This window comes from Phascolarctos cinereus, unplaced genomic scaffold, assembly GCF_003287225.1.
Source record: "Phascolarctos cinereus isolate Bilbo 61053 unplaced genomic scaffold, phaCin_HiC Scaffold_4;HRSCAF=312, whole genome shotgun sequence".
Classification (NCBI taxonomy): Eukaryota; Metazoa; Chordata; class Mammalia; order Diprotodontia; family Phascolarctidae; genus Phascolarctos; species Phascolarctos cinereus.
Genome location: NW_027555847.1, coordinates 714549978 through 714568636, shown reverse-complemented (window position 1 = coordinate 714568636; position 18659 = coordinate 714549978).

Sequence of the window (18659 nt, the reverse complement as noted above, 5' to 3'; positions counted from 1 at the left end):
ATTGATTTACAATGTGTGACACATAGTAGGCATTTAAGAGGTGCTTTTTGACCTAATAATTGCTTGAATTCAATTTAACAAGTATTCATTATTTGCTCATTCTTCACTGGGCATACCAAGATAAAATTAACCTACCCTGCAGAAGCTTACATTCTACTGAGGAATACAACATGTACACAGATAAGCATTATGGGAAATATAGAGATGGGGGTGAATAGACAAAGGGACAAAGGATATATCTGGGCAACATTCTCAGGAAAAAATCTGAAGCAGGCAAGAATATTTAAGTTCAAGGGATCAGGAGAGGGAGTGCCCAAGCTGACCCTTGAAGGAAGATAAGGTTTCAGGGAGGCAGAGGGGAAGAGAGAAGGTATTCCAAGCGCGTAGGAGAGCTTGTCAAAGGTAGGGAGCAGGGAGATTGCATGAGGAAAATAAGGAACAGTCGAAGTCCTGCTTGGTAGGGAGATTCTTCCTGGTAGGAAAAGGAGCCTTGGGTCATTATAAATGACCATTATAAATGGTCAAGCACACAGATGAAATTACTCTGCTTAAGGATGGAAAGCATGGACATAGCTGCCTTAGAAAACCTCTGAGATGTTTTCTGCAACTGCCTATTATATCTGTGGAGAATCTATGCTTACTTTTGGGGTCCTTCTGATGGCCTGTTGGAGTGCAAAGACTACTGGATTTGGAGTCATCCTACCCGAGTATGAACTCCACATTGGTCAAGTCACTTCTGCTCCCTCAGTTTCTTCATTTGTGAAATGATGGGTTGGACTAGAGTATCTCTAAAGTCCCTTCTAGATCTAACTTTCTATTATTCAATTCAAAGTGCATTTACTGAGTGCCTCCTATGTGCCAGATATTGTGCCAGGCGGTGGAGATGCTAAAATATTCCTGACAATCAGCATTTGTTGAGCACTCAGTCTGTGTCAGGCACTGTTCTCTAATGAATTCTGATCTCACTGGCTTGAGTATTCCCTCCAACAATTATGACCCATCCAGACCTACCTTTGCTGCATGACTTTGTCCACGTTCCTCCATAAGTTCACCATAGGAGAGCCACCTAAAGTGCTAGGCACCTCAAGGGTACCAATGGAGAGCTCAAGCTATCTGCCTGTGATCTCTCATCCTTGCCATATGAACAAGCCATGTCCTTTTTGCAATCACCCATTTCCCAGATGATATCCTTTACTCCAGGTTGTCTTTGAAGTTGCTTTTTTGTTAAAGGCTGTCACCCACTCACACCTACTGTATGCCTCTCCATTGGCCTCTGAGGGAAACTCATTTCCAGTTCTCCAGAGACTATGACATAAGGCTATAGCTTTAATCACATTGGTAAAATATAAAGATAGATGATGGAGATAGAGATATAAATAGATGCAGATGTAGATGTAGGTGTAGGTGTAGGTGTAGACATAGATATAAAAAAACAGATGTAGAAACATACACACATACACATATGTACACACTCACAAAATCAGGTACTCTCTCCTCATTTCCTACCTCAGCTTTCATTTTTGACATGCCCCACACATACAGAACCCTAAGCACACACATACATACACATGCAAACACATATAAATATATTTACATATACACACAAAATAAAGTGTTATCCCCTCATTTCTCCATCTCAGTTCCCATCCCTTCCACTCTTTACATCACTCACACACACACACACACACACACACACACACACATACACACACACACAAATCAGCAAATAGACATGAAGAGCCCAAGCTAGGTTCGTCATCCTTGGGAGATAATGATGATTCTGTCATTGGAGATCTCTCCTCTTAGAGAGACTGAATGACCCATTAGGGACATTGTGGAGAGGATGCTTGTTCAGAAAAGGGTTGGACTGATGTGGAAGTCCCATGAAATTTGAAGACTGTCTCATCCTGATTCCATGATATCACAGCCTTCCCCAAAAGCCATGTATGCTACCCAGGGAGCACTGACATATTTGGCCAGCAATATTCTAGGAGCTTATTCTAGACTTATGAGAATGCCTCAAGGAGAGATTCTTTATGCTGCAATGGGAAATAGATAATGATAACAACTGGTGTCTCTGTAATGCCCTGAAGTTTTCTAAGTACTTTACATACATTATCTTTGTAGCTCACTGTGATATGTAAAGTGAGACTTACAGGTAATATAACCTGAACCTCAGTGAGATTAAGTGGCTTACCCAAAGTGACACAGTTAGGGGGGATCAGAGAAAGGATTCAAAGCCAGATCTTTCTTAAATCCTGATCCCTTCTTCACCCCACCATGCCATGAGGAGCTGTTTCTGAATAGGGCTCACCCAGTGAATGCCAACAGTCAACACGAATCTATTAACCACTTACTTTGTTCCAGGAAGCAAGGTGTCTCAGTGGATGAGCGCTGGGCCTGGAGTCAGGAATTTCTGAGTTCATATCTAACTTCAGATACTCACTAGCTGTGTGACCATAAGCAAGTGAGTGTCTGAGTTCATATACGACCTCAGATACTCACTAGCTATGTGACCCTGGGCAAGTCACTTAACCTCTGTTTGCCTTAATCTACTGGAGAAGGAAATGACAAACCACCCCAGTATCTTTGCCAAGAAACCCCCCTGAACAGTTATGGTCCATGGAGTCATGAAGAGTCAGACATAACTGAATGACCGAACAACAACAATTATGTCAGGCACTGTGCTAAGCACTAGGGATCCAAAGAAAAGCAAATGACAGTCCCTGCCCTCAAGGAGCTCATAGTCTAATCGGGGGAGCGAATGTGGAATGTCCATGTACAAACAGGATATAGACAGAATAAATTAGACAAAATCACAGAGAAAAGGCACTTAAAGAGTAGTAGGAAAATCTTGCAGAAGGTGAGACTTTCTTTAGCTGAGACTGGAAGGAAGCCAAGGAAGACGGGAGTCAGAGATGAGGAAGGAGATCATTGCAGGTGGGGGAACAGCCAGTGAAAATGCCTGGAAGAGGGGATGGAGTGACTTGTTTGAGGATCAACAAAGAGGCGGGTGGTACTGAATCACATACTACCTCTTTGTATCATTGAATCAGGACAATTTGAGCTAGAAGAAACCTGAAAGCTCATCAGATCCAACCTCAGAGAGCATTCCTTTAATATTAATTTCTCAGGGGAACTTTGGAGGTCATTTAGGCCAATACTTCCATTTTACAGATGAAAAAACTGAGTCCCAGACAGTGGAGGGGATTTGACTAAGCCTCTTAGAGTAGATAAGTTACTTAGCTCTGCAGTTCAGATATTCAGTTATATCTGTTCCCCAAAGAGCTATCTAGGTTGGAAAATCCACTCACTCGTCTCAAACTCACAAAAGATGAACGTGGAAGTCAGAATGCCAATTTACCCATTCACAAGGTAGATAACCATGGAATATTAAGATTGACTGGGACTTGAGGGATCAACTCATCTAAGCCTCTGATTTAGGAACAAGAAAACTGGGTGGGGCCCAAAAGAGTAGGTAAGTATTTAGCTTAAAGTAGCTGGCAAATGTAAATGTGGGGATTTGGACACGGGCCCCTGGATCCCAATATGCAACACTCTTTCCTTTTTATCAAGCTACCTCTAAGTAGATGCTGCTGTTATCCTCATTTTATAGTTAAGGAAACTAAGAAAGATAGAGTCAAAGTGACTTGCCCAGGGTCCCATAGCTAAAAAGAGTCTGCAGCCAAATTTGAACTCAAGCTTAACTGACTCCAAACCCAGAAACAACAGCTAACACTTAGATAGTGCATACTATACACCAGGCATTGTGCAAAGTGCTTTACACCTATTATCTCATTTGATTCTTACAACCACCCTGGGATGTAGGTCCTATTATTGCCCATCCCCATTTTACAGATGAGGAAACTGAGGCAAATGGAAATTAAGTGACTTGCCCAGGGTCATACAGAGAACAAGCATATGAAGCTGGATTTGAACTCAGATCATCTCACCCTGAGGCCCAGCATTCCATCCACTGTACCATCTGGCTGCCTCAGTTCTCTCTCACATGTTCTTTCTGTAATACCTTGCCACCTAACAGGTACATAAGAAGTAGACCTGGTCACCCCCTTCATTTCTACTTGGGAGTCTGAGTTATTGCTCAGAAAGTGGTGTGGTCAACACCCATTAATGAATGGCCAAGATTAGATGTTAAGATCCGTTGCATTGAGCTATGTTGAATGATCATCCTTCTCTTCTCTAGGACTTTATCTGTCTAAAGACCCAAAGCAATTTTTATCTGGCTGTCATTCAATTGTTTAATCATATCCCTCTCTTCAAGACCCCATTTGGGGTTTTCTTGGCAAAGACATCATAATGTTTTGCCATTTCCTTCTTCAGCTCATTTTACAGATGAGAAAACTGAGGTAAAGAGGGTTAAGTGACTTGTGCAGGAGCACACAGCTAGTAAGTGTCTGAGGCCAGATTTGAACTCAGGAAGATCAGTCTTCCTGACTCTGGTATTCTATCTATCCATTGCACCACATAGCTGTCTCTGAACAGGACTAGGAAGGCAGAACACAAGCATCTATTAAGTACTTGTTATGTGCCTGAAACTAGGCTAAGTACTGGAGAATTAAATAAAAGGAAAAAGATACTCCCTGCCCTAAATGTGGTTAGTTCTACTAGGGGAAGTTACAGGGCTTGGGGAGAAGGAAAGTCCTTAGGGTCATAATGCTGAAATCCAAGAAAGTCACAAGTACAGCTGGGAGGAGAACTAAACATGGCCCACCTAAGCTTGTCCTTTACAGATTGAGGTCCTTTACAGAGGGATTGTATGGCTTGCTAATTTTTATATGATAGCACTTAGCATGGTGGGGCAGCTATGTGGTGCAATGGATAGTTAGAATACCAGAGTCAGGAAGACTGATCTTCCTGAGTTCAACTCTGGCCTCAGACACTTACTAGGTGTGTGCCCCTGCACAAGTCACTTAACCCTCTTTACCTCAGTTTTCTCATCTGTAAAATGAGCTGAAGAAGGAAATGGCAAACCATTCCAATGTCTTTGCCAAGAAAACCCCAAATGGGGTCTTGAAGAGAGGGATACAACTAAAACAATTGAATGACAGCCAGATAAAAATTGCTTAACAAAGGTTTGTGAGTTGTTGTTTTCATTCATTAATGCAATGACCACTTTTGACTTTTAAGGTGAACGTTTCCATTGTTGTCTTGTTCAGCCTTTTGAGCCATGTCTGACTCTTTGTGACCCCATTCAGGGTTTTCTTGGCAGAGATACTATAGTGACTTGCCATTTCCTTCTCTGGCTCATTTTACAGATGAGGAAACTGAGGCAAATAGGGTTAAGTGACTTGCCCAGGGTCACACAGCTAGATTTGAACACAGGTGCTCCTGACTCCAGGGCTGGCACTCTAGCCACTGTGCCCCTAGTTGCTTGACTAGTTATTTTAAGGGAGCTTTCTATGGGGAATTGGGGTAGTCATTGGCAAGTAAAAATAGTGATTTTTTTTAAAGGATATCAATGTGACACTTGTTTTTATTTCATTTAAGAGCACCTTTTATACGTGCCTGCCCTAAATGAATTTTGAGATACTTGCCATGAGAATAAAAATGGCGGCTTATTGATAATAACTTCCCAAGAGTTGCTTTCTAAATCAGTAATGTCGTATGGAGATTGGGGGGGGGGGAGGAAGGTAGGGTAACAAATCTAAGCCATTGCTGAAACATAAAGGGAACTTTGCAAAAGAGTCCAGTGGGCCAGGGACCCAAAGGAAGGAGTATGTCCTTAGATGGCACATTTAAAGAGACGCACTAAGAGACTTAACTGTAGTCACCTAATCCTTGGGAGTAGAGAGTATAAAAGAGTGCACATCCCCTTCCCATCCCCATAGCATAGTGGCCTAAACCTGAAAAGTACAGAGGGATGGTGAAAGGATGGAACCAGTCATGTCACAAAGCAATGGTCCTCAGGCCATGAAGGCAGGAGGTGATTTACAGGGATCTGTGAAGGGCTGCCCAAGGACTAACAGCTCCCACTGTATTCCCATCTCTCCTTGTGTTAGAGAAACTCAAGAATGCTTAAGAGTCCTGAAGGCTTTACAGTGAGTGCCAGGGTCTCACTCATGTTTGGCCAATGGCTTTCCCACTTCTTCTTTCCCAGATTTTGAGATGCCAATTGATAAGGGCATTATATGCCAGGCAAAACAACTTGAATTTTAGCAGGAAGGCACTGAAAAATTTTAATCAGAGGAGGTACATAAATAGATCTCTGCAGGAGAGAGATGAGTCCAGCAGTTATTTGAACAGTGGATTGGTGGTAGAGAGTGCGCTTAGGAAGACTTAAAAGGAAGCTATTACAGGAGTTCAGGCAACCAGCCCCCAAAACCTATACGAGGCCAGTGGCTGTGAGTACCATCACTGACAATTTTGGTACCCAGAATAGCTTGATAAAGGAATGTTGATCCTAATATCACCATTCATCTAGCTTTCAAAGAATACTTTTTTTAGTGAGGCAATTGGGGTTAAATGACTTGCCCAGAGTCATACAACTAATGAGTGTTATGTGTCTGAGGCCAGATTTGGACTTAGATCCTCCTGACTCCAGAGCCAGTGCTCTATCCACTGCACCACCTAGCTGCCCCTCCAATCCACTTTTAAAGTAAATTCATTTGCTGGGGGTATACCATGAGGTTGGGGAGGAACTCATTAGGGGTACATGTAAGGGGGTGGGAATTAGGAAACACACACATAGGAGCTTCCTAGTTTCACTCATGTTTCTTGCTAACTAGCTACTAAGTTTAGCTCTTTCTGTGCTGCTAGATAAAGGTCAGTTCTGTCACTGCTGTCATTGTCCTCTAAATTTTAGTACCCTAGGAAAAAGCCCCAGTTGCCCTACCCTAGTTGTAACTATTGTGAAAATAAGAATAAAGATGAGAGGACAGACACAAAAGATATTCCAAGTGCGGAACTGGGATGCCTTGCAACTTATTGATTATGAAAGATTAAGAAAGAGAACTGTCAAAGATAAGTCCCAGGTTTGGGTCATGGTGACACCACAACCTGTAATCAACCAGCAAACATCTACTTAATACGGACCTTGTACAAAGCACTGTGCTACATGCTGGGGATAAAAAGAGAGCAATGAGGTGGTCCCTGCCCATGAAGAGTTTGTATTCTAGTGGTGGAGAAAACATTCAAATGTATAAGTAGACACATATTACATATACCATAAATACAAGATAATATGGTGGAGGGGGGGGGGAATAGGGTAGAGTTGGCACAGCCAGAAATAGCAATGTGAGGACGAGAAAGGATGTTATGTATGATCCCTTGGTGCAGCATTTGGGCCCATTAATCTGGCACAATAGATTTGCCCACAGTTGGGAGTATGGGGGTGCTTTTGTGCCCCCATCCAAGTAGCACATGGGAATGTTAGCATGCAGCACTTGCCCAGAAGGGCTGTCCTCAATTCTCCCTTAAAGTCACTTTAGGAGTCACAGAGCTAGGAATATTTGAACTCAGGTCTTCCTGACCCCAGGCCCGGGTCTCTATCATATCCACTGTACCACCAGCTGCCTCTATAGCAGCAAACCCCAGCACAACACAGCAGCAGAGTTTTCTGTATATTCTCATGGACCTAGCTGTTTCAGGTTAAAGGGTGGGGGGGGGAGCAGTGCATCTTATCTGCTGCCGAGCCAGCCCTCAGGAAGAGGGTGCTCAGGCCCGTGTCCAGTAATCCTCTGGCTGGATGCAGGGCCCATGACTTGCCCCTTGCTAATTCATGCCAGGTGCCCTTCTGAGTCTCTAGAATCCCCTATGATAAATACCAGGCAGCCACAGTCACCAGGTGGCTAATTGGAAATGAGGCTGGGTAATATCACTGAAAAGGATTAAAGCTAGTTGCGATTATCTCCACCCTCCCTCCCTGACCTACCCTGTCTCCTTTACATCCTTTTACTTCCTAACAGTAGCAGCAGCCCTGTTCTTAAGGTCTACAGGAATCCTAGCCAAAGAGCTATAAAGTATTGTTAAGGGGACTGTGGCACCCAAGGCTGTCCCTAGGGGGATGAGGGCTTCTTATGAAAACAGGGGTCTATTTTCAGTACCAGAGGAAAAGGAACTTGTGGACAAGGGCCATCTCTAGAGGAATAGAGAGCATTAGATTGTTCTCGAGTTCATTCCCATCTCTAAAACTGTAGGATCCTACATCTTCTCTCCCTCTCCCCACTCTAAGCACCTGATCTTCACCTGATACTTGTAGCATCAAAGGCTAGCCTGTGATACATACACACACACACACACACACACACACACACATATACGCTTGCACACTCATTCCAAATCTGCCTCCCAGAGACAGTGCTCAGACCATCCACTAGTAAAGACTCACAGAGTAGGGCTGACAATGGGCGTGATCTCCAAGCTACATTAAACCTGTAGCTGCGTGCACAGGGCAGGAGCAGAGAGGGGTATCAGACAAAATGAGATCAATGGAGCAGAGTGATTTGGGGGATTGGAATTGATTTCTGTTTGACTTATAGCCCTGAAGCAATCCCAGGATAAGGCCAAGGACAGATAGTAGGAGAGCTCACTCTACCTCGTTGACCGGAGAAGTTTGGGGGGACAAAATTGAATGCTTTCAATGCCTGTGATGGCCATAACAATTGAAAACAGGCAAGTTTATAGGCCTGGGAATTGGAACTCCCTGCACAAATTGAGCGTGGTGTCTAATAAGCTGGGGTTATTGATAATGAGCTCTGCTGGAAATTAAGAAACTTCATTAAACTGTGAGCAGCAGGGTCTCCTATTTAGGTAAGAGGTATGACAGACATGGTCTTATGCCTAAATGAGATAGGCAGCCACCCACATAGCATGATTGGAGGGATCCTGGGAAGGCCACCTCATCAACTCAATCCAATTTGACAAATACTTATGAAATGCCTACTATGAGCAAGACACCATGCTAAGCAGTTGGGAAGGGGGTACAATTCAATTGTAAAAACCCTTTGCAAATACTTGCTACATGTAGGACACTACTATACCCAAGAGGTGCACAGGTACAAAGTTATATGTTCCTACTCCTCAGGGATTTTATATCTTCTCCCATCAGTTCTGGATAAAAGTAGAAGGGATGATTTAAGCACTGAAGGGGTCCTCACTAAAAGAACTATCCAATGAATTTAACTCAGTGGAACAACATCCCTTCACTGCCAGTCTCTGTGCCAGGTGAGAGAGAGAGAGAGAGAGAGAGAGAGAGAGAGAGAGAGAGAGAGAGAATCCATTCCTTCAAGGAGTTTACATTCAACTAGGACCAAATCAAATGCATTGGCCATCTTCATTGGCCTGATCTAGATCTGGTCACTGGCCCAGATGGCTCATGAGGAGAAAGTGAGGCTGGTGACTTGGCACAGCCCTGACTCACTTCAATCCATTTCACTTGCAAGTCATGGCATCACCTTCCTGATGTCATGGTCCTCTTCAAGAACAAAGCACAGACTACAACAACAATAACAATTCTACGAGGAGAGACAAGGGATACACAGATACAAAGAGAGAATTCCAGAGTATCTGAACTCTAGGAGCTTATATTGTACAGATGGCAGTCTGAGTTGTATACAGATAAGAAAGAAACAGGCTTAGGGAGGTGAAAGGAACCACAGAGATAGAAAGTTCTCTGGGGGAAGGAGATAACATTACCATCTAGGGAAATCAGGGAGGGGTGCATGGAGGAGGCAGCCTGAGCTGAGCCTGAAGGGGAAATGGGGATTCCAAAAGACAGAAGTGACAAAGTAGTGCCATCCAGGCATGGGTCGGTCCATGCGAAGGCTCAGACAACAGATGGACCTAACTACATTGGGTTCTACAAGCAAATGCCCAGCCAGATGACTCTGGCACATCTCCTATGCTAAAGGCACTGGAGTTATAAAAAGATCAAAGCGATGTGGTTCCTGTCCTCAAAGCTACATTTTCAGATTGATTCCAAGCCCCTCCCCCTCACACACTCAATTTCAAACAAATTGGCCAATTTCTCCTCCATCTCTCAGCTATCCAGCTCCTCTTTCCAGACTTTTGCCCTGCCTATCTCACATCAATTCATAAAGAGACAGTGAAGTGGGTTTTTTGTTTGGTTCTATTTTGTTTTGGTTTTCTGGTTTTTTGCTGATCAAAACAGGACACCAAAGGGATAAAGCTTTGGTGATGACAGAAACACATTGTAAAGAAAGAACAGCAGTGAGCTACAGGGGGTTGAACACCAGACCTGGAGTCAAAGAGAGTTCTGCTTAAATCCCCTTTTAGGAACTTACTACCTGCGTGACTCCAGACAAGTCACTTAACAGCTCTGTGCCTCAATTTCTTCACCTGTAAAATGGAACTAATCGCAGCATCTACTTCTCAAGGTTCTAATGGGGATAGATGATGTTTGAGTCATTTGCCAATCTTAATACCTTTGAGTTATTATTATTACATAGAGATTTTACAGGGCTATTTCCAGGATCTAATGAAATAACATATTTAAATATGTTTCATGGATTGTTAACATTTCTAAAGAAATGCTCATTTATTGCTCAGGGAGAAGACTCTTTAACTTGACATTCAAGGCCCTGCATAGCTGGATCTCAATTTCCCTTTTGAGTTTGGGAGTCAGGGATTCAGTCTCTAACTTTACCCTCATACTCACCTCCCACTATTGTGGTATTGGCTTCTCTGGTTCAGTCCTGGGGAAGGTTCTATGGGACACCCAGACTGGGATGCTCAATCCATCTTGCAATTTCGAGACAGCATGCACACAAATCGCCAATTACCGGGTCCCTAACTGCACATAAACGCACCAAGTCATAACAGCTCTGAATGCCGTGTTATTGTTTCTCCTGGCAGCAGCCTGCCGATTAAGGGCTCCCCAAGCCCTCATTGACAGGGTGGGGCAGGCCATCTCCCCACACTGCTGGTCTACACTGACCTGTCAGGAGGCTGAGATGCTCAATAACACCTTCCCAGCCAACTTCCCTGTCCTGCTCCCCTAACAAGTGTCCTTACTACCTCCTCCCAGATCCCAAAGGCAGCTCCTCAACTAGGGACTAGACTCTGAATTATTGCTGTTTTATAAACACTCGTGTTCCAAGTGGAGGGGGGTGGAAATTGAGACCAAAAACATCCTGTCATGTTTCAGAAAATCACCAGCTCGTCCATGTGGACAAGACACCATCCTAAGGGTAATGAAGATGTCGAGAGGAGGAACATGTGAGCCCTGTCCTCTGGGAACTCAGACTCAAATGGGATCACAGGATCCTAGATTCAGAGGACGAAGGGACGCAACTGAGTCCAACTCTTCCATTTGAGGGAGTTCAAGTGGCTTAATGGTTAGAGCCCTGGACTTGGCATAGGAAGAATTGCGTTCTAATCCTGCCTCAGACACTTATTAACTGTGAGATACTGGCAAGTGAAATAACAAAAATAATCACTTCTATAGCACTTATGATGTGCCAGGCACTGTGCTAAGCAGTTTACAATTGCTATCTTGTGTGATTCTGACAAAATCCTGGGAGGCAGGCGTACCTCTTCTATAAATGGATATCATAATATCACCTACCTCCTTGGATTGTTGGGAGGATTAGCTGAGATAATGTGTGTAAAGCACTTTGTACATCTTAAAATCCTCATTTAACCAAGATAGCTAGGTGGAGAAGTGCATAGAGTGCCAGGCCTAGAGACAAAAGTCCTGAGTTCAAATCCAGCCTCAGACACTTAATAGCTATGTGACCCTAGGCAGGTTACTTAAATTCTGTTAGCTTCAGTTTCATCATCTGTAAAATGGGTATAATAATAGCACCTATCCCCCAGGTAGGTTGTGAGGACACGTGCCTGGGAAAGAGTATTAGATGTTGTTCAGTCATGTCTGACTCTCCATGACCCCCTTTGGGGCTTTCTTGGCAAAGATAATGGAGTGGTTTGCCATTTTCTTCTCCAGCTCATTTTACAAATGAGGAAACTGAGGCAGATAAGGTAACATGACTTGCCCAAGATCAAACAGCTAGTAAGTATCTGAGATCAGATTTGAATTCAGGTCTTCCTGACTCCAGGCCCAGTGCTCTATGCATTATGGCACTACCTAGCTACCTCTACCAATACCGATCAATATCTTTTCAGCAACCCAGTCTTGAAGAGCTTAATGGGAGGACTGAGAGTTTGTGACTTACCCAGGGCACACAGCCACTTTCTATTGGAGGCAAACCTTAAAACCAGGTCCTGCTGACTGAAAACAACCTCTATCCACCACACCATGGATGCCTTTCATTTGTGTATTCAAGTTTTAAAAGGTGATTTGCACCATGACTTGTGAGAGAAACCTATGATGAAACCGAAACCCGAATAGGATGTGACTTACCCACCATCATTCAGCCAGTAAACAGAGGAGCTGAGATTTCAACAGGGGTCTCCTTCCTGACTCTCAATACAGTTCTCAGCCTTGTTCCTGGTGTCATGTCTTATGTTATCGGTTATTATTTTCTAGACCAGCGTCTTGGGAAGCAGCATGATTTAGGGGAGGTGGCAATAGCTTTAGATCCAGAAGACCTAAGCTAAGCGTTGAGTTGATGATGTTACCTCCTCTTCTTTTGAGACTGGGTCTGTGTATCTTGTCCAGGCTGTATGTGCAATGGCCACTCATGGGCGGATCCCACATAGAAGCTTGAACCTATTTTCCTGACCTGGGACAGTTCACCACTGAGATCCTTCAGAACTGGTTTCTGCCTTTCTTCGTATTCCCAATGCTTAGCATAGTGCCTGGCACATAGTAGGCACCTAATGAGTCTGGTGGCTCACCCTTCCTGGGGGTTCGCCATATTGGTTCTAGACTCAGAATGGACATTCAATGGGCTTTGGCCCTATCACAGCTCAGAAGTCCTAAGTCAAGGAATCCACCACCCTCACCCTAGCAGCAGGAACCACAGGTGTGAGACAGCATGCTTTGTCTTGCCTGTTTCTTGTAAAGAGTATATGCCGTGGCATGGCTAGGTAGGTGGTGCAGTGTATACAGCGACAGGCCTGGAGTCAGGAAGACTCATCTTCTTGAGTTCAAATAAGGCCTCAGACATTTATTAGCTGGGTGACCCTGGAAAAGTCACTTCACCCTGTTTGCCTCTATTTCCCCATCTATAAGATGAGCTGGAGAAGGAAATGGCAAAACCACTCCAGTATCTTTGCCGAGAAAATACCAAATGGGTCACAAAGAGTCAGACATGATTGAAATGACTGAAGAAAAACATGTCAAGACATACATGACATATATCCTAGATCTCAGAATCACAGAACCACAGGTTTGCAAGAGGCCCCACAGACCACAGGCCTCATTAGATATTGTAGAGAGAGACTGTTGGAGATGGGAAGGGTCTCATGAAATGTCAGAGAAGGGAAGGATCTTAGAACAGAGAACCTTAGAACTAGATGGAAACTTAGAAGATAGAATCTCATAGCTGGGAGTAGCATCAGCATTAGAATGCCAGAGTTGGAAGGAGTTTTAGAACATAGTATGTCCTACCTATATCCTTTGCTCCCAACTCTGACATTCCCTATTCTAAGGCCTCCCACAGCCCTGACATTCCCTGTTCTAAGGTCCTCCCAGCTCTGACATTCCCTCTTCTGAGGCCCCTCCCAGCTCTGACATTCCGTTCTAAGGTCCCTCCTAACACTCAAGATCTCCATTCCAAGGTTCCTTCTAGCCCTGGTAATCTAGAATATCCATGTTCTACATTGTAACACTCTATGTTGTAACATCCTTGGTGCTGAGCTCCCTACCAGCTCTGCTATTCAGGCTCATCTAGGTTATATGGTGTAACATTTAGTGCTCTACATTGAAACATCCTCTGCATTCATTTCACTTCCAGCCCTGATTTTCCGTGTAACATTCTAGGTCCTGGAGGCTCTTCTAGCAGGGCCATCCCATGGTCTGTGTTCTAAGGCTTCCCTCTCCCCACACCCGCCTCTGCCCCTCAGTTCTTTGCTTCTCCCTTTCCAAGCTGCCAATCAGGAAAACCCAATTTCCTCTTGCCTTCTGCTGCAGAACTGTCACTAGCACTGCAGTGCTGCTGCTGTCTCCTTTACAGTGTCAAACCCGAGTTGAATAATTGTTCCGGTAACCACAGGAGTTGCATGTAAACAAGATGTGGGTGGAGGGAATTCTCTTGTGCCTCTCTGAGGCAGCCAATGCTGGGCCTCTCCTCCATCCTCCACCCCCCTGCTCGGCCCCCTCTGCATGCCTCTCCATCCTCCCTGGGGAGGCAGTAACTCCTTTGTCTGAATGAAGCTAAAATCCTATAAACCAATTTGACACCCTTGGTACTGGGGCGAAGGCAGGCAGAAAAGCATTTCCCGATTTTGACAAAAGCCATACTCTGCTGGAGAGAATTAACCTGCTCATTCCATTCTAGTTGACTCCTTTTCCTCCTGGGCCAGGATCTGTTTGAAGAGAGAAGACAAATAAGGAAGTGGAAGTGTGTAGCTTGAGTGGAGCTGAGATAAGGGCAGAGGGATTAGGGCCAAATTAGATAGATTAAATATTTACATGATGCCAGTGAGTGTGCTTATGGAGAAAGCTCAAGGAATTGAGAAATGGGAGGATTATTCTAACCCGCTCATTTGATGGGAAACCGAGTCTGAGAGGAAGTGACTTGCTCAAGATCACAGATAGTTAGCTCAGGACTGAATTCAGCCCTTTTACTTTGTAGACATGGTATTCTATAGTGTCCTATAGTGGAGGCAGTACTGGATACAGAATCCAAGGATGTGAGTTCAAATCCCAGCTCTGCAACTCACAAACTATGTGATTTGGGGCAAATCATTTGTCTTCCCTGGGACTCAGTTTCCAAATCTGTAAAATTTTTAGGTTGAACCATCTAATGTCTGAAGTCCCTTCAGGGTCCAAATCTATGATCTTATGGCCTGAGGTGACATTCTTCCTCTGTCCTATACTGACTATGAGACCTTGGGGAAGCCATCGGGCACCCTGGGCCTCATTCGTCTCCTTGGTAGTATCAGCATGTGGTATTAGATGGCCTCTGTGGTCTCAGTACAGTTCTGACATTCTCTGTGCTAAGGTCTCTCTCAATCCTGACAATGTATGGTTTAAGATCCCTGCCCGCTCTAAGATCGTGTCCCCTTCTGGCAGTCTATAAACAGTGTTTCAAGATCTAGCTCTGACTCATATGATTCCATGCTAACAAATTGATATCCAGAAAGGAGAGGTGACTTACCATAGATCAGTAAGCCAGAAAGTGGCTCATTTGACAGTAGAGATAACTAAGACCCAGTAAAGGATAGTGACTTGCCCAAGGTCATATAGAGATTCAATCACAGAGCCAGGAGTAGAGCCCTGGGTCAGAGAGAAGAGGCTGGGAGCTCCCCCTGCCTTTTCTTCCCTCACCAGCCAGAATGATCATTGGCATATTTACAATGTGGTGATGTGTGAAATGAATGTGATTCAGGTGGGGGCCCCTCCCAGCCTGGGAGGGGGGCGGAGGGAAGGGGTCCCAGCCTTGGGGAGGAGCGCCAAGGGCCTGAGCTCATTGGGAATGCATAGAGTATCCCCAGCAGCCCGGGAAAGGAACCCGGGAAAAGACAAGAAAAATGAAAGCCACAGCAATCTCATTTTCTGAGGGCCGCAAGTCAGCCAGGAAATGGCTATTATTCCATCGACACTGTCGGCATTAAGTTATTTCCTTCACTAAATACGAGAATGTTCATGAATATCTATTGAGTCTCAGGTAGTGGCACCTCCTGCCATCCCAGCTCACTGACTAGAGGTTTATATTCTTCTACCAACACACCTCAATTGCATACTGAAGTCAAAGACAATAGTGTTTTAAATTGGTTAATAAATCTCTAGATGGATGCTCTAGGAAGGCCCCAGAACTCCATCTCTATTACATGAATAAAAGGGTGTGTGCTTTAACTACTTCACTGCTTGGGATTTGGGAGGAGGGGAGTGAGTTCAATACACTGTGTCCTGATCCTGCCCAGATAGGCCTCTTTGCCCGCTGTCCAATGAAGGAGGCACTTGCCTTCTGCCTCTTTGGCACAACCATTTAAATGTTCTGTCTTCACTGCCCTGCCCCTCAGCCAAGAAAAAAGAAGATCACAAGGCAACAATTCCCTAGCAAAAGGCGACTATACTGTGATAGTGGGCATGGTGAAAGGACCCTGAGATGCACAGCATTATAAAATTTTCCCTCCAGCGTGACTTCCTCTGGGGCTTCACCATGGCATGAAGAGAATCTCAGGTTCTAAAAGGTGATTCTAAGAGAACAATCTTTGGCTAGATCTACCAAGCTGGAAAGGTTTCAGTCATGGGCTCATTGGTGGACTGAGTCTCTGGCATCCACTGGCCAACCTAGTTCATTTTGGGGAGAGTCATCACTGAAGTGTTGAACCCTGGGTGCCGATTTTTCCACAGTGAAAAGCTATCAAATTGTCTATCCAGAAAGGTAGGGAAGAGCAATGAATTGCCTCCAACGGAAGCAGGGATCCAAGTGATGAAATCACAGATGTTTACAATATTGAAATAATTCTGATCATCATTAATTATTGCACAATCATTAATTAATTGCTATTATTATTAACTCATGTATCAATCGCACTTTAAAATCTACAAAACACTCTCCTCCTTCATGGTATCATAGATCTGAAGCCAGAAGGAGCCTCAGAACGTTGTAGTCCAACCCTCTCATTTCACAATGAGGAAACTGAGGCCCAGGGAGTTTAAATGACTTGCCAAAGGTCACAAATGTAAAAGGGCACCAGAGGCAGAATTGGAACCCTCATTGTTTGATTCAAGAACCAGTGATCTCACCACTCTACCACACTGTCCCTGTAAGGAGGGAGGGCATTAATTCCCGCCCTACAGATAAAGAAACTGGATGAAGAGCTAGGGACCAGTTTATTTCTGGAATACAGCCTTAAAGCAATGGGATCTTAACAAGGGGCTGTCCCTATATCTAAAAAGAGGATCCCTGAATGGGATACCGAAGGACTTCCCTATCACCCCTGGTAGTAGGGTTCTAGCCCTATAGAGAGCACAGATGGGGTGGCAAATGGAATCTTTCAATTATAGAATGTCAAAACCTTAGAGCATAGGGTGTCAGAACCAAGAGAGATTTCAGAGACCACCGATTCCAACTCTCTTATTTTATGAGGGAAGGAACTGAGGTGCAAAGTTGTTGTTATTACTGCCACTGTTACTGCTATTAACCAGTGATTTCATCAGTATAATGAACTCATAGTATATGGTATAGCCTTCCATAGATGCAGATGACAATTCCTTTATAATATATAGTCTTGGAGAGTTGCCTGGACACTGAGAGGGTAAGTGATTTGCCCAGGGTCATGCAACCAGGTATATGTCAAAGTCAGGACTTGACACAGTAAAAACCAAGGGGATACAGAAAGTCCAGGCTATGATATATAGCTGAATGGACAACCTATAGATCTCACAAATCAGTGTATATCTTGGACTTTAAAGTGGACTTTATCCACTTACCTGGGTGATGAACTGGGTTCAAAAAAATGAACAAGAGGAGGCTCTTTGGAACAAGAGGATTGCCCTTTGGAAATCATCCAGTGCTTCCAATGACCCCACATATTTCCCTGGATCTTTTCAACATCAGTGTTATGCCAGAGACATAGTATGCTCACGAGTCAAGGAAAATCAAGGTATCTGAGGCGTTACAAATGAGTCACCCAAATTGTATGAATGTATGAGAAATAGAGACAGAGACAGAGGGAAGGAGAGAGAGAGAGAGGAAAAGAATTGACAGAGAAGAAGGAGAAGGAGAAGAAGAACAAGAACAAGAACAAGAAGAAGAAGAACAACAACAAGAAGAAGAACAAGAAGAAGAACAAGAAGAAGAACAAGAAGAACAAGAACAAGAAGAAGAACAAGAAGAACAAGAACAAGAAGAACAAGAAGAAGAAAGAGAGGGAGGGAAGGAGAGAGGGAGAAAGAGAGGGAGAGAGGGAAGGGGAAGATAGATAGACAGACAGACAGACAGACATAATGAATAGAAGGAGGCTACAGCACAATACCAATTGAGGATTACACAGAAGAAGTTGCATGAGAGGTGTTACTAAAAAGAAGTCAGTTTGAGGGATGGTGAGAGATGACTGATGGACAGTCTATGTACTTCCTTAGTCTCAATTCAAGGAACTAGGGGAAGGATCCCAAAATACTGGGAAGATGTCCTACAGAGCATTTTCAGGAGAACATAGAAATGGGACTAGGAAATGGGACTAGGTTGCAGGGTTGGCAAGATAACCATTTCCTCTGTTTGTGTTTGTAAATACCAATTTGAAGTATCTAGATAGCACCAAGGACAGAGCACTGGACTTGCAGTCAGAAAGACCTGAATTCTGCCTCAGGCATTTACTAGCTGTGTGACCCTAGGTGAATCACTTACCATCTTTTAGCCTCAGTTTTCTCACTTGTAAAATGGGCACAATAATAGTGCCTACCTCCCAGGGTGCTGTGAGCATCAAGTGAAATAATATATGTAACTTTTTTTTAAAGTACCACATAAATGTTAAGTATTCTTACTATTATTGTTATTATTATTAATTTTGTGCATAATCCCTGTCATTAGAATATATGTTCCTTGAGGGTAGGATCTGTTTTCGCTTTTTTTTTGTATCCTCAATACCTGGCATTTGGCCTAAAA